The sequence below is a fragment of the Equus quagga genome, chromosome 3, assembly GCF_021613505.1.
Source record: "Equus quagga isolate Etosha38 chromosome 3, UCLA_HA_Equagga_1.0, whole genome shotgun sequence".
NCBI lineage: Eukaryota > Metazoa > Chordata > Mammalia > Perissodactyla > Equidae > Equus > Equus quagga.
The window spans coordinates 53,878,262-53,896,218 of NC_060269.1; the positions used below are offsets into that span (position 1 = coordinate 53,878,262).

The 17,957-nt window shown below is 40.6% G+C and overlaps 1 protein-coding gene across 9 annotated transcripts in view; it reads right to left on the reverse strand.

Moving 5' to 3' along the window:
- Window positions 1-11,169, reverse strand: part of LOC124237488 (probable ATP-dependent RNA helicase DDX60-like) — a 116,730-nt gene extending 105,561 nt beyond the window's left edge. For 5 of the 9 annotated variants that reach the window (XM_046657167.1, XM_046657165.1, XM_046657162.1 and 2 more), the window contains exons 1-3: window positions 10,929-11,168; window positions 1,008-1,109; window positions 849-915 (exon numbers count right to left, since the gene is read on the reverse strand). The gene's annotated coding sequence lies outside the window, so the exon portion shown is untranslated. Of the gene's footprint in view, window positions 1-848; window positions 916-1,007; window positions 1,178-10,928 lie in introns of all 9 variants that reach the window. The other 4 variants (XM_046657166.1, XM_046657164.1, XM_046657163.1 and 1 more) reach the window with 4 other exon arrangements.
- Window positions 11,170-17,957: the final 6,788 nt, after the last annotated feature.

A 17,957-nucleotide genomic window follows, 5' to 3' on the forward strand; every position in this document is an offset into this window, starting at 1 on the left:
GGTAAATTTGGCATGACTTGGTAATAGATTCCATATGCACAGGGAGAGGAGTGTTGTGGGTGTCAAGGATCCTAGCTAGGGCAATAGGATGAATGACAGGGCTTGGGACAGAGAAGGCTGAAAGGAGGGCAGGTTTCAAGGCTAGAAATACAAACATGTGATTCATTTGAGTACTAAAGATAATCGAGGAAAGTGGTGGAGATAAGAGACAGAAGAAATCACTGTAGGCTGGCGTGGCTGGGGAAGAATCCACAGAGGCAGGGTTTGGGCTTGGTTCCTTACTCATGCAGGTCATTCTCCTTCACATATTTATGTAACATCTACTTTTCACCAAGTATCGTATTTGTTGCAAACTATGTAAAAATGCATGGGCTTTACAGAGAAGCAAATCAACCACTACAGTATAATACACTGAACAATCTGACTGATTAGCACACAAAGCTATGGGAGCGTCGAGCAGGAGTGCCACCATCAGACTAGAAGCATCAGTAAGTATGTTCTGGACTTTGATTTTTAAAGGAAAAGTTGGAATGATGATGAAGAGCTGCAGGGAAGTTTTGGGAAGGTGAGGGGAGTCAGGTAATAGGACAAAGGAGGAAGGTTTTGCCTCTTACTCTTTTGGTATTCTGCTAGCCCTAATAGCAACTGAGTTTTTACCATGGCATGTCAAGTGACTATGCAATCAGAGATGCCCATCAGAAGCTGAATGCCCTAAGACCTTTCAAATCACTAAATCATGCAGGTGCAGCAGTATCCACTGAAGGATGGAAATGATACATTAAAGATCATGGCCAAACAGACCTGGTGGGCATAAGTGGGTTACACAACAGGGACCACATGTCACATACCTCTGTTGTTCTGATGTCTCTCTCTCAGTTCACACCTCTGGCCTCATATAGGGTCCCCTGCAGCTAGCTGACAGTGGAGAAGAGAAAAAGTCAGGGCCTGGTTCTTGGTTTGTCAGCTCAATATGTGTGGTAGACCAAAATGAACTGTTGTTGTATTACCTGCCCAAACAGGGGGAACTCTCACAGACAGTGGTGAGGGGAAATCCTCCCAGTGAGAGGGCTCTGGAAGCACTTGTGGTCATCAACTGGATGTGTGGAGAGCTGTTGGAGGTAAAGATATACAGGGACTCTTGAGCAGCAGCAAATAATTCAGCTGCTTGGTTAGGGGCCTGGAGGAAGCAAGGTTGAAAAATTGAATAAAAAACGTCTCAGGGAGAAGTCTGTGGCTCAACCTATGAAAGTAGGCACAAGCTGTGCAGATATTTGTGCCTCAAGTCCACATGCATAGGAGATCATCCATTACTTAGGAGCCTAAACAACTCGATGGACAGAATGATACATCCAGTAGATACCAGCCAATCTCCATCTGCTACCTCCTGGAGCTTGCACGATGGGCCACAAAACAGAGTAGTCATGGTGGCAATGATGGAGGCTATGCAGTTTCCCAACAGCATGGGCACCCTTCCACAAAGCTGATTTAGCTACTCCCATTGCTGAATAGCAGACCCATGACCTGAACATCAGCAGCAGAGACCTGTGCAGAGCCATCAATATGGCACTACCCTTCGGGGAGACCAATCAGCCATTTGGTAACAAGTTGACTCCATCAGATCCCTTCCATGCTGAAGAAGGAAGCAATTCATCCTTATTGGGCTTGACACATACTCTGGATATGGGCTTGCCTTCCCAGATAAAAAGCATAGGGAATAAATTACTCACAGTTGCACACTCAAAGAATCACTGATGGAATTCCACGTATACAATGTGGAATCACATTGTGAGATGCATATTCTACAGTGGCTTCTAAAGTTTCCTAGCAGGACTAAGCATTACTTATCCACTGTGAAACTTGCTTCATGACAAAACTGTTCTTGGCTGCCTTCTCTTTGCCATCTATTTCTCCAACTGCTTACTAGCAACTCCTGGTAAGTTCTTGACCACTCCTGATCACTCCCAAAATAAACTATTTGCACTCAAACCCTCATCTTGAGATCTGCTTCTGGGAGAACTCACTTCCTCACTTCACAGTAGCTATTCTGTTCTCCCCCTGGTTCTTCAATCTGCGCCAAGCTCTTCCCCCCCTCAGGACACTAATATTTAAGGGACAAGTGGAGGAGGATGGGTCATTGAGAATAGAATAGGAAGCAGAAAACTAAGCCCAAGTGTATTACAGAATGGAAAGAGTATTCAAAATGATAGTGGCAAACATCGCTAACAAATGATATAGCATTAGGACTCAAAATTGCCACCGAATTGGTGAATAGCAAGGAATTTATAGCCAAAGCAAGTACATTCTCTGTGAAATGGAGGGGACAGAAAGCAGAATGCATTTATTCAACAACTATTTATTGAGCACGTGCTATGTGCCAGACACTGTGATTGATGATAGGGATACAGTGCCACAAAAAATGAAGTAGTCTCTGCACTCAGGGAGTGGGAAAAAATAAACAAAAATTTACATATTTAAAAATTGTATTAAATGCCATGAAAAAAATAAGAGAGCTATAAAGAATTAGATGGACTGTTGAAAAAGATGTGTCGAGGGACGTGACATTTAAGGTGAGACCTGAAGGAGAAAACAGGGGAGCCATGCAAAGAGCCATGGAAAGAGGGTTTCAGGAAGAAACTCAAAGCGCAAAGTGCCTAAGTAGGCAAAAGGCTTGGTATGCTCTAGGAAACGACAGAAGTCTGCTGTAACTGGAGCAGAGGGAAACCAATCGAGTGACATGAGTCGGAGAGCTGGGTTGGAGAGCTGGGCCAGGGATGTCTCATCAGGAAGGATATGAAGTAGGAATTTCATTCCGAGTATAATCAGAGGTCACTGCACGGTGAACAGGGGACTCACGTGATCTGATTGACATTTTCAAAGATGACTGGCTGTTCTCTGCAGGATGGCTGCATGGAGAACAAAAGTGACAGTAAAGAGAGACATTTGAAGGGGAAAGTAAAAAGAAGGCAGAGATGGTAAACACAATCTACTTTTTCAAGAAGTTTGTTCCTTTAGAAAAGTATAGAAACAGAAATGTAGCTACAGACGAGTACAAAATCCACGCATGTCTTTTTAAGATGGAAAAGACTTGATGACATTTTAGGTTTGGGCAGCCTGTGGAGGCACTGAAGACCCAGGGGAGAAGAGATAACAGACAAGGACATTTAGTTCAAGATGGTGGGATGAAGGGGGGCCAGCCTCTGGCGTAGCAGTTAAGTTCGTACACTCCACTTCGGCAGCCTGGGGTTTGCCAGTTCGGATCCCAGGCACAGACCTAGGCACGGCTTGTCAAGCCATGCTGTGGCAGGCAGCCCACTTATAAAATAGAGGAAGATGGGCACAGATGTTAGCTCAAGGCCAATCTTCCTCAGCCAAAAAAAAAAAGAGGAGGCTTGGAGGCAGATGTTAGTTCAGCAGTAATCTTCCTCAAAAAAAGAAAAAAACATGGTGGGATGAAGGATACCTTTGCTTCCCTTTCCTCCCAAGATTTTATTGAAATTTCAGAAAATGTATTCATACGTACATCATATATGATATAATGGAGTTTATACAATCCTGTGTACATCAAAGAAGATTATTCTTTGTTTTATTCGGATTTAACCCAAGAGTTGTTCATCATTCCAAAATATTATGACATCTGCTATAAAGTTACCTATGATATCCAAAACATCAATATGGTCCATTTGTGGTTGTTAAATTCGTGGTGATTCTAATATAAGTGAAGTGTATGAATACATCATTATTTCTTCTTGATTAGTCATGCTCAAAGATATCCATTATAGAAATTTATATAAATTATTTTTCAGATAATTCATTTCTGCTGATTTTTAAATTACGTGTAAGGATATGGGGTCCTAAACACATAATCTACAGGAGAGTTTCCCTAAAATATTCCACCCTAAACACACACTTAAGAATCCATGATTAACCTTCACTCCTATTTAAGGGAGACACAGGTTAGGGAAATTCAAATCAGCCTTTTCACTAGCCATTGCATTTTTTATTTATAATATGACTGTAAAGTAAGGATCATCAGACAGAAAATAAACATCAAAAATGAAGAAAAGCCGAGTCTGGCCTGGTGGTGTAGTGGTTAAGTTGGGCACACTCTGTTTCAGCGGCCTGGGTTCACGGGTTCAGAACCCAGGTGTGGACCTACACCACTCATCAGCCACGCTGTGGCAGCAACCTACATATGGTGTAGAGAAAGACTGGCACAGATGTTAGCTCAGGGCTAATCTTCCTCAGCAAAAAAAAAGAAGAAGAAAAGCAAAATGAATAAACAGACTAAAAAATACCTATCTCCTAAGAAAACAGAAAAGATTTAGAGGCCAGAAGAGAACTCTAAAAATTCCAGCTAGTATTCTCATAGGGGATCAAAAAGATATTGACTCTAAGAAACAAGAGTATGCTGCTATTGAAAACAAAAAATACAAGAACAAGCAAATGCTCTTGAAAATTAAAAGTTTGATTGCAGATAAAACATAAATTAGTATGCTGAACAATAAAATAGAATCCAAAGTTGGTAAGTGAAAGATAGAGTCCAGAAATCTCCCAGAATACAGAGGAAAAGACAATGAAGTGGAAATAAGAGAAGCATTAAGACACATGAAGGACAGATCAAAGTCTATAATCTATTTAGCAGGAAATTCAAGAGGAATTAACTAGGATACCAGAAAGAGTGGTAAAAGCAATCAAAAACATAATATGAGAAAATGTAATTTAAGAAGATTGACCCAGGGCTAAAGAAAGATATGAGTCCCTGCATTATAAAGGTTCTCCGAAAACAAAGCAAGTTTGATGAAAAAAGAGAAACTCACACCTAGACACATCCTGGTAAAATTTCAGTACACAAAGCTAAAGAGAAAATCTAAAATCTGCCAAAGAGACATTTTAGCTACAAAGGAATGGAAATGAAAGAAGCAGTATAGTAAGGCAAATGAAAGCTTGAGCTCTGAACTGAAGCCAGGATGCCTGGCTTAAATTCCTAATTCTCCAACCAACAAGTTGCGCGACCTGAGGGAAGTTGTTTCCTCTCTCTCTGTTTCAGTTCCTTCATCTGCAAATCTGGATACTATTACTATCCTGAAGTTACTGTCAAGATAAAATGTGTCAATCTTAAATTGCTTAAAGAGTACCTGGACAGAGTTGGAATGACTAAAGTAAGTTCTTTTATCATCATGATTGACGCTGAATGCTCTGACACATGGCCAATGTCTTTAGTGTTCTTTAATACTTTGGAAAGTCTAAATAAGCAAGTTCTGATGATTTAGGATACATTTCCTACTATTTGGGTCTAATCACAAAATTTGACTCCATAATGAATAATATGTATATAGTTATAAAGTTGTAAGTGTTGTTTGTTGTTTTTTTTAATTTTTAGACTCAACATATTGACAAATAACAATGAACTTAATTTATTCAGAGAACACGGTGTAAATAGTTTAAACATTGATGAAACTGTAGGGAGGAAGACATTTCCTCTATCCTCTCTGGGTTCGTCTGGCCAGAGAACGAATTAAATTCACATGAGACAGAATAGCAGGAGAAAATTAAACAAACCTTTATGAGGACCATGGCCCGGGGTCTTTCTTCCTGAAGGAAGAAAGGGCACCAAAGAAGTGGGGTGCACAGAGTGGTTATATACCCCCAAACAGGATGTTTCACATAGGATTGAAATGTCCCTTTTACAATAGTCGCGAGACTGCTCTGTCGGCACAGCAATTGATGGAAACAGCAGATAGGTCTGCTGTCTCAGTGAAGACAGCAGGGTGGCAGGTCTATTGTCTGGAGCTGGGTGGTCACAGGTGAGCTAGGTGGTCAAAGGTGAGTGCAGCAATCAGTTCCTAGCCTAAGGAAAGATGCTTATCCTTAAGGAAATGCCAATGTGGGGGGGAGGTTGCACCTTTATCTTAAGGTCATTTGTTCTTGCCATAACAAATGTTTAAAAGCAGATATACAGTGTGTGCTCAATGGCCACAGTCAGGCCCTTTTGGAAAAAACAAAGTCAGGCCAAATTAGGTTTACACCAAATGGCTTCCTCATGTACTCAAATATATCCTATTGCTTGCCATTTCTCTTTGTCAATGTATACATGGGAGTTGCTCAGGCTGAGCAACTCGCCAAAATGGCTGAAACCACCACCCCAAATATCATATCCACCTAAAGACAAAGGAGGATGTTGGGGGTGAGGGGAGTCAGTTACAGGAGGTTACCAGACAAGCACCATAAACAAATGCAGATTTAAGTCCTTGCCTTCCCCATTGATTAAGAGTTTCTAGAGATAAGGTCAAAGAGACATATCTTGGGGTGGCCAATTTCAGGCCCCCACAAAACAAAAATACTGATATAACTAACCAATTTGGGAAGTATAAAGAGAGAAGAATGGTGGGACAAGGAATAAGTATGCTCTTTCCATCATTTTTTTTACAATGGGGAGTCCAGAGAGAGCATCCAAGGAGGATGTTATAGACTGAATGCTATGTCCTCCCAAATTCCTATGTTGAAGTGCTGACCCCCAATATGATGGTATTTGGAGATGGGGCTTATGGGAGATAACAAGGGTTAGATGAGGTCACAAGGGTGGGGTCCTTATGACAGGATTAGTGACCTTAGAAGAAAAGATAGCAGAAAGCTCACTCTCTCTCTCTCTGCCATATGAGGACACAGCAAGCAAGGCCAGGAAGAAAACCCTCACCAGAAACCAGATGAGCTGGAACCTTGACCTTGCACTTCTCAAGCCTCCATAACTGTGAGATACATAACTGTGATACATTTCTGTTGTTCTAAGCCACATAGTCTATAATATTTTGTTATGGCAGCTCTAGCAGACTAAGATAAATGATAAATCAAAAAAGCAAAGATTTAAAGAATCCAGCACTTCACATTTTTGATGCTATGCTATGCTGTATATGTATTATACTACCTCACTGTAGACTTTGGGGTTTTTATTTTTATTTATTCATTCATTTTATTGAGCTACCACTGGTGTACAAGGTTATATATATTTCAGGTGTACATCATTGTATTTTTACTTCTCTGTAAAGTCCTCCCAAAGACTATAATTTTGATTATTATTATTATAAAGCCATGTATTTTTAAAGGACAGGGAAGCCGAAGTTACCATTTGTGTTCTTCCCAAACTTTATTACTTTTGTAGCAAAAAGAAAAGTTTCCGTTTACTTTTTGTAAAACAGAACAATAAAATCTGATGCCCTACCTCCTCTGCTTCATCCCATGAAATGGTGAGAAGCCATGGAATAATACTGTGTAAATATAAGGGACTATGGAATGTCATAATTTAAACACCACAGTTGGTCATAACTTAATTATTAATCCAACAAATATTTATGTAAGGCCCTGTGCAGGGTACCTGAATATTAGATAATTTGAGACAGCAAAGAAAAGAAAAGAAAAGAGGGGCTGGCCAGTGGCATAGCAGTTAAGTTCGCATGCTCCACTTTGGCGGCCCAGGGTTCACGGGTTCAGATCCATGGGCACAGGCCTACTCACCACTCATCAGCCATGCTGTGGCAGCAGCCCACATACAAAATAGAGGAAGACTGGCACAGATGTTAGCTCAGGGACAATCCTCCTCAAGCAAAAAGAAGAAGACTGGCAAGAGATGTTAGCTCAGAGCCAATCTTCCTCACCAAAACAAAAAAATTAAAAAAGAATCAAACACTGATCTCATATTGCCCATACAAATTGTATCCCTGATTAAGCATATATTATATGAGGGAAAGTTTGTCTTTATAGAAGTAACCCAGTTCAAATATATACATATATCAAGAAGGAATGAGGGATTTATATTATCCTCATTTTGAGATGCCTGATGAATAAATGGATTTAGACATTGAGCATCAATGGATACTAACATCACAAAAATAGACACAGCAAAACATTATCCCTCTCTGAATTGAACCAAACTCCATCTATAAGAACTCTTGGGGGAAAAAAAAATTGATCATGCCTCTAATTACAAGAACTGAGAGAGACAGAGAGAAGGAAAGAGGAGAAGAAACCTACAGATTTAAAAACACTTACAATACTTATCCATCAATTGCAATGTGAGGACTTTATTTAGATTATGATTGAAGTAAAAATAAAAAAATGTTTTGGGCATTGAGTCAAAGACAACTGTCCACCAAAAGTCAGGTTCCCCCTTCCATAATTTAGAATTGTTACTAAGAAGTAGCTGTCTAGCCAATGACTAGATTTTCCAGATCCTTTTACATCTAGAGGAGGCCCTAAAATTAGTTCTTACCAATGGAATTTGAGTGGAAGCTATGGCAGCTTTTGAGGAGTTGGTATGCCTTCTCTATTGTTATTTCTCTTCTAAAAAGCTAAGTGCAGAGAATATTAAGACTCAAGGGGATGGTGGAACCATGATACAGAAAGGAGTCAGGTTGCTGAAATACTATTAAGGGCTGCCCACTTACTAGGAAAATCTGCTTTGGACTCTTAGAAGAGCACGAAGTAAATTTCTATTGTGTTATGCCACTGAAATTTAGAGGTTCTAATTGTTACAGAAGTTAGTGTTTCCTTAACGAATACAGAAATTGGTACAGAAGTAGGGTGCTGCCATTACATAATTGTACAGTACTATAGTCTGAATCTAAGACGTCATGAATTACAAGATGTACCATTATTTTATGTACCACTAAATTTTAATACTGACAATTAAACTACAACACACCATAGATTTGTATATGCATCCTCATTTCAGAGACATTGAAAGAGATGAAGACATGGATTACAAAATCATGGAAACACGTATGGATCTTGGGCCTAGCGGACAGGTAACAGGCAGTGAGAAACCAGGCATCTCAGACTCAAAAGCTGGAAACCATGTGATTCAAAGAAAATATCTGCCAAAAACTATCTCTTGCAAAATTAGGAAGCCGATCGAACAGCTTTGAACACACGCCAACCAAGTCTTGATGCTCTAGGCAAAGTAACTGGAAAAGATTATCAGTGTTTGCTGCCTTTTATTGACTGTTTTTAGGGAGCTGTTACCAAAGAAGAAAGGGAAAGAAAAATACCGTAGGAAAGAACTGGCTGGTTTGAAAGCAGAGTTAGAAGGAAGAGAGCCAAGAAATTTGGGGTCTCTCAAGGCAACTAATTCTGTATCCCAAATAAAAAGTGATAAGATTGGGGGGGAAAAAACCTCGCTCATAGAGTTCCTAGTTAAACCAAAGGATTTAGCCTTAGTGTAGAGATCGGATGAAGATGTTGTCTTCCCAGACAAGACTATCATTTCAAATGAATTTGAGATAAACTCCACTAATTTGAGAGAGATGCATGGGAATTAAGGATGCAAAATAAGATCTCTGGACGTAGTTATGGGCAGAGGGAACTAACCAGAGCAAATGAAATCAGAAGCTGAATACTTTACTTAGAGACTCGTATTCTCAAATAAGCCGTGAGGTGGCCTGAAAAAGGGTTATGACAGTAAAACAACCACCGGGCCTCCAATCTTACAGGGCAGGAAGTGACTGCCTATGCAGCAGCCAGAAAGGGAGAGAATTAACCCCCCATCACTGTAGCAGTGGGAGGGTATCTGACACAGATACAGTACTTAAAGTCATAAAGCCAACCAGGAAAAGAAATACATAGCCCATACCGGAAGACAGAGTGGGTGGGTGTTTTTTTCGCAGCAGTAAGTTAGTAGACGCTTGTCTAAAGTTGGCAAATGAAGAAATAAAGTTAAAAGTACATCTTTATGGTAGTAACTTTCAGGAGAACTAAAACTGTGAGATTATGGGGGCAAAGTAGCGGAGGCGGCCGTTTATTTTTCGTTTTATGTCCTTCTCTTCTGCTTAAAATAAAACTAATCAGTTTTGATACATCATACAAGGAGATATCACACAGCAATTACTAAACGAGACGGAGGTGTGCCAAAAAACCATTGAGTGAGAAAAGCTATTGCACACCAGCATGACAGCCAAATATGTTTTTAAAATGTATAGATCTAGAGGTGGACAGATGGAAGAAGATTGATGGATGGGTGGATAATAGACAGACAGACAGACAGACAAAGAAGCTATAGACACACAAACTTGTTTCTGAGTAGAATACCATGAAGGATACACACCAAACTATTCCCAATTTCTTTTGGATATAAGGTGAGGGGCAGGGCCTTGGAAGCTGAAACCCACCCTCAATTATTTTAGTACCTATTTTCTTCTACTAAATTTCAAACTGCAAACCGTAGATTCATTGAATGACATGCTACTGCTTTCAGAAGGTTACTCAAAACCATGAAGATCTGTATTATGACAATGTTATCGACGCTATTGCTTGGACTTCTAATTCTGCCTTTAAAGAAATTGCTTTTGCCTGGTAATCTCCTTTCCGGTTCATTCTAGAGGTTGTTAGGCGCTTTCACCATTCTCAAGGCCCTGTCACAGATAAGGTTAGTTTCTCTGATTAAGGAAAAACCTTAGGAAAATTATTACGAATTTATAAATAATTATGAATTTGTAAACAAAAGAGAAGCGAGAGAGAGAAGGAAGGACCTTTCCAGAGAAATTATAAAAGCGATTTCCATGATTAAAAGGTCTAAGACCAGTACAGCAAGAGGAAGCTGCTTGCTGCTGTCAACGTCTAGGTTTTACTGGTTGGCTCAGATCTGACATTCTTTCAGTTTCTCCTCAATACCTCAGATCCCTACCATCCTTTCTTTGAAGAGGACCCCTTAAACCCCTGAGCACTCGCCCTTCTCCTTCAGACCTCAGACCTGCGCGCTCCTCACGGGGGTCCCTTTCTTCTGCATCTCCCCACGCCGTGCTTCCCGGGGTCTTTAGGAGCCCATTGGATGCCCCCAGTTCCCCGCCTCCTCCCCGTCCTGTCCGTCCAGATGTTGTACAAGACCTATAATTCCGGCGGGACAGCTCCAGTCCGGGCCCCTCTCCAGGGACACATCTCACCTGATCTCCCCAGCCCCACGTCTGGCCCCAGGGACCCAGACCTGCAGCTCCGCCGGAGGAGCAGCAGACAGGCGCGCCCCTCGGGGAGGGAGTAGAGGAGAGGGCGCCGAGCCGGAGTGGAGGCTCCGGGGAACTCTGCACCCAGCGTTGGACCGGCCGCTCAGAGCCGTCTCAGCCAGTCTTTCACAGCGAGGGCGTGAGTCGTTTCTTTTTCCGCATCCTGGAGCCTTTTCGGTTTCGTTTTCTCGCCTCAGAATACTGATCTAGGTCGGTAGGTCAGCCCATCCCTCCGTTCACACTGAGAATTTCAAGGGGGTAGTACAGCAAAGGTAATAATGCGATCTTTGGGACGTGGATGTAAATAGAGTATAAAAGGAATATAGGCAGAGAAATCGGGGAATCTAAACAAGAGAGAAGGAAGAAAATGCAGAGGCTGAGAGATTAAATGCAGGACACCGTGGACTGCGAAGTTCCACAGTGAGGTGTGGCGTTATTCTTTTCCAGGGCTGGTGCTGGGGCATGTAAAAAGAGAGAAGAAGGGGATATGGACTTCGAGTTTCTGTCATAAGAAATTCATCTTTATGAAAAATTTCAAATACTGTTACTGTCTAGTGTGAACATTTGTAACGCCAGTCATACACCACAAAGAATTTAAGTTAAGGGGGAACGTGCTCTTTATTTTTGTCATGGCACCTGTTAATGTTTGCAGTTTGCGTTTCAATCGCAGTCGATTTTTGCCTTTTAGGGCTCCAGGCACTTAATCCCACGTGCAGAAGTGCTGAGATTCAGGGTGGTCGTGTGGGCCCTAACGGTGGAGTTGGGTAGTAAATGGAGAGAATTGGAAGCCAGCAGTTGTATGCTCAAAAAAAGGAAGTGGTGACTTGTCCACAATGGGAAGAGCCCAGAAAAAGCTTTCTTCTCAGAAGCCAGAATATCAAGTCATTTTTAAAAGAAGGTGGAGGCATTGCTCACTTCTGTTAGTTTTTTTTCTTTTTTAACAATTCTGTGTTTGTCAATGGTGATGACATTGAGGAAAAAAACAAAAGAATCTGAAACATGACCTGTGATTAAGTCGTAAGTTCATCTTCTGTCAGTTTTTTGCTAGTATCTGATACTTACTGGAGCTATGTCTCATAGGAACACGTTTGCTAGCAGCAGAAAATTAGGCTTTATTGTAAAAGCATTTACTGAGCTTTTTTATGGCTAAGCAATATGCTGAGCCCTTAATATGTATTATCAGATTTAATCATCACAAAAGTCCCATAAGGTACATACTATGATTGTTAACATTTTATGAGTGAGGTAAATAAGACCTAGAGAGGTTAACTTATTTGTCCACGGTCCTCCAGCTAGTAAATGGTAACCAAAATTTTGAAATTTGCTCTAACTTCAAATATCCTTTTCTCAGCATGCTGTTCTCTGTATCTATTAAATTATCTCAGAGAAGTACTTTAAATGCTACAGTGTTAGTGCTCCTCCCGCAAAGCACGTGTGATTTAATTGTGATTTTTCTTTTGATTGTTACGGAAATGGGCCCTACAAGTTCGTATTGTAAACGAGAGTCTCTTGTTGTTTTGTCTTTTAATGATGTAGATTTATCAGGTAGGGATTCCTTAGATGTTAACTCCACTCTTCCTACTTTCCACCCCAAAGTGCATACACAATACACATAAGAAAATTCTACTCCAAATTCATATCTGGTTCTCTTCCACTTTAACAATTTATTCTCATGGCCCCAACCCGGACTTCATTCAGAAACTTGAGAATCATAAACTCCATTTTCACTTCTCAGAACCCTCCCTTTTCTCCCAATTTCTCAGACTCCTTGGGAGCCTCATGTTATTGCCTCCCCAGGCTCAATCAACTCCATGAGCATTCACCCAACCTTTCTCTCATTAACACCCTCGACTGCTTCCTGCACTGGCTTTCCTCTCTACCTGCAATTTGATAACCTGGATCAATCAAACCAGCATTTTCCTGCGCCAGGACATTGAGAGAAATTGTCTAATATTTATCACCTCAAATTCATTGTTTATGACCACAATTCCCTTTTTTTTTTCACATTGGCCCTTAAAACTCTGCAACATTTTACTGATTTCTTCAAGTCCTCTCAGCATATACAACATCTGCTGTTTCAAAGAGAATCCTTGAACTGTCTGACACCTTCATCTATATTCTTACTTTTAGTCTAAGAAGACTGTGTGGTGCTTTATACACAAAACAACTAACCCCCTTTCATCTGGATTTGATTTCCTCCAGCTTCCTCAAGAATCTCACCCCATTATCCTTTAATTTCCTGTATCGTTAACCACTCCCTGTCTATTGGTGTGATAGGCTGAAAAATGGTCCCCCAAAGATGTCCATGTTCTAATCCTCCAACCTGTGAATATGTCACCTTACAGAGCAAAAAGAACTGTGCAGATGTGATTAAGCTGGGAATCTTGAGATGGAGAAATTACCCTGGATTTTCTAGATGGACTCGTGTAATCACAAGTTCTTCTCCTTATAAAAGAGAAGAACTGTTAAGCAAAAACAAACCAGAACTTGATGATATGGGAAATTCTCAGCCTATCCAGATTGCAAGAGATGCTAAAATTAGGAAATTCACTGTCAGGAAGGCATACTCTGATGAGCAAGCCAAGAATATGGCTGAAGAACCTTGTGCTAACACCTCAAAAAGATCACAAGGTAAGAGTAATCCATTACACAGAGGGCTCGTGAAGAAATTAGGCATGTGGCCTGTGGATCCCTTCAGACTTCTCAGCAAAAGTCAGGAATATCAACAGGATTTTTAGGAAAGACATATGGATGAGCCTCTTGTCCAATGGAGTGAATCCCTTGACTACTCAGGAGATCCAAAAGGTATCTAAGGAAGTTGTATCAGTAAAAACACTGCCAGCTTGGACTGAAAGGGACAGAGAGAAATGAAAGAAGGCTGTAAAACTCCCAAAATTTTCAAAGCATGAAACAATCTGTTAAACTACTTAGCTGCAAACATGGGCTACCTTTCATGAAAAAGGAAGGATGACTCCAAGGGGAGAGCCTCAAGCCCAGACAGCAGAGCCCAGAGCCACAAAGGATTATTCTCAGGCCTTGAAATCTAATGGAGTTTGCCTTGTTGGATTTTGAAATTTCTTGGGACCAGTGACAACTTTTTTCTTTCCATATTCTTCCTTTTTGAACAGGGATGTCTAGACCTGGTACCCTATTCCTATCCCACCGTTGTATTTTGGGAGCAGATAACTTGTTTTCTAGCTTCAAACATTCACAACGAAGAGGAATTTTGCCTCAGGATGGTTCAGACCCAAAGTCTCAACCATACCTGATTTAAATAATTTAGATGATGAGATTCGGGTCTATTGAGCTGATGTGATTTAGGTAAGATTTTGGACTTAAGTTGATACTGTTATGCCTAGAAGCTTTGAGGAACTTTGGAATGGGCTGAATGTGAAATAGAAACATGAAATAGATGTGAATATTTGGGGGCAGACAGTGGACAGTACTAGACAACTAAATGGCCCCAAACATGTCCCTTAATCCCTAGAACCTGTGAATGTTACCTTACATGGCAAAAGGAAATTTCCATATGTGATTAAGGATTTTGAGATGGAGAGATTATCCAGGATGGGCCAAATACAGTCTCAAGAATCCTTAGAAGAAACAGGGTGGAGGTTAGAGGGGAGAGAAGATGTTATGCTGGTGGCTTATAGATAGAGGATGGTGCCACAAGCCAAGGATTGCAGGCTCCCTATAGATGCTGGAAAAAGCAAGGAAATGGGTTTTCCCCTTAACGCCTATAGAAGTAATGCCACCCTGCTAATATCTTGATTTTAGACTGTTGATTTCCAGAATTGTAAGAGAACAAATTTGTGTGTGTGTTTTTTTTAAAATGTTTTATTTTTTTCCTTTTTTCTCCCCAAAGCCCCTCAGTACATAGTTGTATATTCTTCGTTGTGGGTCTTTCTAGTTGTGGCATGTGGGACGCTGCCTCAGCGTGGTTTGATGAGCAGTGCCATGTCCGCGCCCAGGATTCAAACCAACGAAACACTGGGCCGCCTGCAGCGGAGCGCGCGAACTCAACCACTCGGCAACGGGGCCAGCCCCAAATTTGTGTGTTTTAAGCCACTAAGTTTGTGACAATTTGTTACAGCAGCAACAGGAATCCATTACAACTGGCATTTACCATCCATTCCATTAAAAGAATCAAGTCACTTCCATCTTTAAAACAATGATAAGATTGAGCCCCTGCCCCATCTCATCTCTTCCTTTTCAGTATGGTATCTCATGGGGGTATACATTCATCATCTCTACTTCGTCCACTCAGATTCCTACAGATGATTGATCAGGTCTACTTTTAGCCCAGAATCTGCTCTGCAGTTCTGCCAAACATCACCAGTGATGATCTGTCAATGGCCAAAACCAAACAATGCTGTTTAGTCCTTGACTTATTGACCTCTTGGCAATATTTGAGGTTTTATATCAGTCTCCTTTGGAAAGGGCACCTCCTCCCTTGATTTTAGCTACACGATTTTCTTGCAAATCTAATTTTCTTCCTACTTTCCTAATGAGGATTAGTGGCACCATTACATCTCTCTAACTTCTCAAATAAGAAACCTAGAAGCCACTGTTGGTTCCTCGCTTCCCTCAACCCTCAGTGAATTCTAGCTCATGACATTTCTAAACTCTGTCTTCTCTTTTCTATCACATCTTCCACTGACTAGAATGCGCTTCATGTTTTGTCACCTGGTCTATTGCAATGAGCTATTCGCTTCCTGACTCCAGCCTGTTCTCTCTGTTCCATTTTCCACTCTACTGCCAATGTAATTTCCCTAACATGTCAACCTAATCGTGTCACTCCCTGGCTTAAAGCCCATTAATATTTCTTCATTGCTTTCAGATTAGATCAGCCTATTCATATTTCATCTCTTTTTAGACTCCCAAACACCATAGCTTCACGGTGTTTGATGGTGACATAGCTTCATGGTGACAAGTAAATATTTTGATTCAAATGATCTATCTAATATCAATGCCATCACATATCAGCCTCAATATAGTGGATAAGTTAGTTAACTAGGCTCAATTTTTCTTCTGTAAAATGCAGATAATATGACCTAACTCACAGAGTTTTTAAAGGATTAAATAAATTAGTTTTTATAAAGAGGCCAAGTACAAAGCAACTGGATGCAGGTATTATTATTATTATTATCATTATTTTATTATTCTCTTCAGGAAATACTGGGAACCCTGACTGGAGCACTGGATAGCATGTCCTTCCCTGAGTTATGAGGCAGATGCAAGTTTAAAAGCTTTGGGTTGAGTGGCAACAGTAGGATCAAACCAGTTGCATTCAAACATCATGTTTTTCTAGGCATCCCTTTCTAGGCATCCACTAAACATGTATTTATCGAGGATCTACTATGTCCCAGGCACATTTTATACACTGATGATAGAAAAGACAACAAAATATAAAACCTTGTTCTTCAGAGCTTACATTCTAGTGGGGAATATAAATAATAAAAGAAGTAAAAAGAACACTGTGTTAGATAAAGATAACCTGTAAGAGAAAAAATACACAAGGAAGAGGGAATATAAAATATTGATAGAGAAAGATTACATTTTAGATAGGATATAGACAGGGAAAGCAGCAGTAAGGAAGAGACTTTTGACTAAAGATCTGAGGGAAGCGAGGGGTCCCCCCATCCTGTTCCTTGGGAGGTACCGTGCCTGACAGAGGGACAGCAAAGCCCTGAAGTAGAATGAGCCCCATGGTTCGAGGAACAGCAGAAAGGTCTGTGAGGCCGAAGCTGAAGGACCAGGGTGAGAGTCGGGGAATATAAAGTCACAAAGATAACGTGAGGAGGCAGGTTATGGATAACTCCAGAGACCAAAATAAGCACTTTGGTTTTTACTCTGAATATGATGGGAATAATTCATACGCACGTGTTTCTTTCACTGTGGATAAATTATAAAGAAAAAATCAAAAAATGAAATTTAGTATAAAAATAGGGTAACATTATACTCCTTAAGTGTTTGACAAACTAACACTTTATATGTGCTTTTCTTTTCTTTCTTTGTTTTTTCTCTAATACTCATATGACCATTATTCTAATAGCTTTTCTGACGATACGGCAGTGAGACAAAATTAAGTCAAGATAGTTTAATATTTTTTAGGATTATAACATCAACAACATTCTTTGAGAAGTCCGTTCTATATCATATTCATTTAGGTTTCAGTTGTGTAATCATTAGTACAATATTCAACTTATAAATTACAAATAAACATGGTATTAACAAATGCATATGCTGTGTCTATGCAAAAGCGATTACCTATAGAGGTTGTAAATAATCTCTTAAGCTTTTCTCCGGCAGAAAGGTTCCTTGGTTAAGAAACCATACACTCAAGTGAAACTACAGTCACAGTTACAGAAGTCAGATGAGCGCACTGGGTCTGCGATATTTCTGCCACAGGCTTTTTCAACACCTGTTGATCAGTCAATCAGAGGAAACCTCGGGGGCTGAAGATATGCCAGCTCTGTGGAAATTCCTTCCCAAAATAGCAATAGCTGAGCAAATTGCTGGTCGAACAGAAGTAGACGATGGACAGACCTCAGGATTTTGTGTGGCGGAGCAACTGTCTTCAGTTGATTGGCATTGTTTCAAAGTTTAAATCCTTCTTGGGTCCAACAGCTGGTTTCCTCCTTTGTCGTATTCTTCCTTCCTTTCCGTTTTCCCAGGGAGTGACGGCCACATTCTTCCACATGAGGCTCTCTTTGGTAAGCAGCTTCTGAAACTGATATACAGCTGTCCCTAGTTCTCGGGCAGCGACCACTCCATGTGCAAGTTTGATATTCCCTCACTAGGGACATCAAATGCAAACTTTAAGAGAAACAAAAGGCTGAGTTTCGATTCAGATAAGTCTCAAAGCCATTTTTAAATACCCGATTATTTTGGTATATTTGCCTTTCCTTTCCAGTGGAGAAAAAAACCCAAATGGCCTCATACAGTTTAGTGAAGTCTTCATATTTTTTT